This window comes from Vicugna pacos, chromosome 29 (assembly GCF_048564905.1).
Source record: "Vicugna pacos chromosome 29, VicPac4, whole genome shotgun sequence".
Lineage (NCBI taxonomy): Eukaryota > Metazoa > Chordata > Mammalia > Artiodactyla > Camelidae > Vicugna > Vicugna pacos.
In genome coordinates, this window is record NC_133015.1 from 23,241,364 (window position 1) to 23,243,588 (window position 2,225).

At 48.9% G+C, this 2,225-nt stretch overlaps 1 long non-coding RNA gene across 1 annotated transcript; it reads right to left on the reverse strand.

Annotated features, from left to right (window-relative positions):
• Positions 1-288: 288 nt before the first annotated feature.
• Positions 289-1,361, reverse strand: LOC140690144 (uncharacterized). Its single transcript, XR_012065328.1, has 2 exons — positions 1,268-1,361; positions 289-503 (listed from the first exon to the last, which is right to left on the reverse strand). It is a non-coding gene; the product is annotated as an uncharacterized lncRNA (long non-coding RNA).
• Positions 1,362-2,225: the final 864 nt, after the last annotated feature.

Genomic DNA, 2,225 nt, shown 5'->3' on the forward strand with positions numbered 1-2,225 from the left:
AAGGAGTTCTAGTAAATAGCAGATGCTAACTTGTTTTTCATTTTATGATAAATATGCACAGCACTGCAAATCCAAGGAGATGCACAGATTCTCCCTGCTGAACTCACGAAGCCCCTCCCTTACACCCTCAAAAGCGCCTGAGCTCCGACACTAGGCACACCGTCACCCGGCTGTTAGCAGGCTGCTATCTGCTTCGCTTAATTCCAAGCCCACTTCAAAGATACTCTTCATCTGGTTCTCAAATGTTTCTTTGGATGGGCCTTATGAAAATCAGCTGCAGCCAGAGGATGGGTTCCCTTGTCTTTATTTTTCATTTCCTAGTTGCGGCATTCCTGAGAGCCGAATTTCTTGTGGTGATCCAAAACGCTGGTGTGAGAGCGGGTTCTGCTCTGACAGGTCAAGAGCTCAGAAGTCGTCACCTGACTTCTGGTGGGGGAAGGTGTAGCTCAGGGGAAGAGCACATGGTTAGCAAGCACGGAGGTGCTGAGTTCAACCCCTCGTACCTTCATTAAAAAAGAAAAAAAAAGTCATTACTCCCAACAAAAAGCTGGACAAACTGAAAATCAAAGAATTTCCTGGTACCCATCTGAGAACTGCAGCCACAGGGCGACCCCCTCCCCCACCCAAATCTGGCGAGCCGATCACAACCAGAAAGATGCCTGGAGCAGAAGCTTCTAGAAGCCACGCTGGCAGGAATATTTAAAAATTAATTTTGAGAAGTTCCTGGGGGCTGAGTGCAGACCAGCATGAGCATGAGAAACTCCCAGTGTTGGTGGGGGGGCTCCAGAACGGGGGTGGGGCCTGCACTTTCACAGGCTTTTCCTTGAGGAACCCCACCAGCTTCTCACAAGGAGGAGTCCAAAAATTTCCCCAAGCAAATCCCCGTGACTCCTGAGAATGATGGGGACCCAGACCGGTGAGCCCCCAGGGGATTCATCCTCTGACAACAAAGCAGAAAGTGTGTGTGCATGTGACTCCGTTTATGTGAGATTTCAGAGAAGGCAACACCATGGTGACAGGACGGGGTCAGCGGTGGTCTGGGGCAGGGTGGGCGCAGAGGCACGAAGGAGCCAAGGGCGGTTTTGGGGTGAAGGAGATGCTCCACATCGTGGCTGTGCTGGCGGTTAGATGCTGGCAGAGACACGTCAGAACTCATTGAACCGTAAGTTTAGACTCACATTTCAGTCATTAGCGATTTTTTTAAAAAACTAGGACACCTCACGTAAAGCAGGTGGGGGACCAGCTCCCGCTCTGCCTGTGTCCCCACCTCTCCTGTGGGCTCCTCCACGAGAGATCCACAGGCCACGTCCTGGGCGTTGGCCACACGGAAGGAGCCACTGAGCGGGACCAAGGACTCCGCTGTTGTCTCTCTGTCTCACTCTTTGAGGCTCCAGGGTGCTGTGAGGGGGACACTAGTACATTGTCACAGTGAAATAGGTCTGGAATCATGTTCCCCTCTCTCTCCTCCTGGCACTGCCTCTTTTCCCCATTGTGCTGGGACCGGGGACATGATGGCCACCCTGGCACTGCCTGGCCCCTGTAGGGAGAGGTGCCATCAGACCAGCCCGCGGGACCCCCTCTGCCCTCCCACCCACCCTGCTTCCTTGAGAAGGTCTCTTCCATTCTCCAGGAGGTTCCAGAACTTACAGCACAATATATCTTTATGTGTTTTTATTAACCCCGGGGACTCAGGATTGGCATGAAATTTATTAGAGCAAATTTAAATCATTGTACAATTTAATTGCAACTTTGAAGAGATTCCTGAGGGCTTTTTTTTTAACTTGAAAATTTAATAAAATAAAATAACCCCTTGGTCATGAACTTGCCTGGCCAGTTGGTGGGGAATTGCGTTCACGCCTGCAGTGACGTGCACCCCAGAGTTGGTTCAATTATAAATCTCTGTGACCTCAGTTCACCTACAGATCGCACTGAAAGGCATGAAAATGTTTTCGATCTACTCTTTGTAATAACAGTGATGTATAAAATTCTGCGAAATCAGTGAACAATGCCTGACGTTGCTGTACCACAAAATGGTGAGGAGCTGCGTTAAAACTGGAATCCTACTTCATTCAATCAACAGGGAAATGGTTTTATTGCCTCTAATTTTCATTTGATTTTAAATCATATTATAACCCCTAACTCCCAATGTCAAAAGAGATGGTGAGTTTAGTCAGATTATCTCTGAGAAACGTCCATTCACAATGGTGTATCTGTTGAAACCTCAC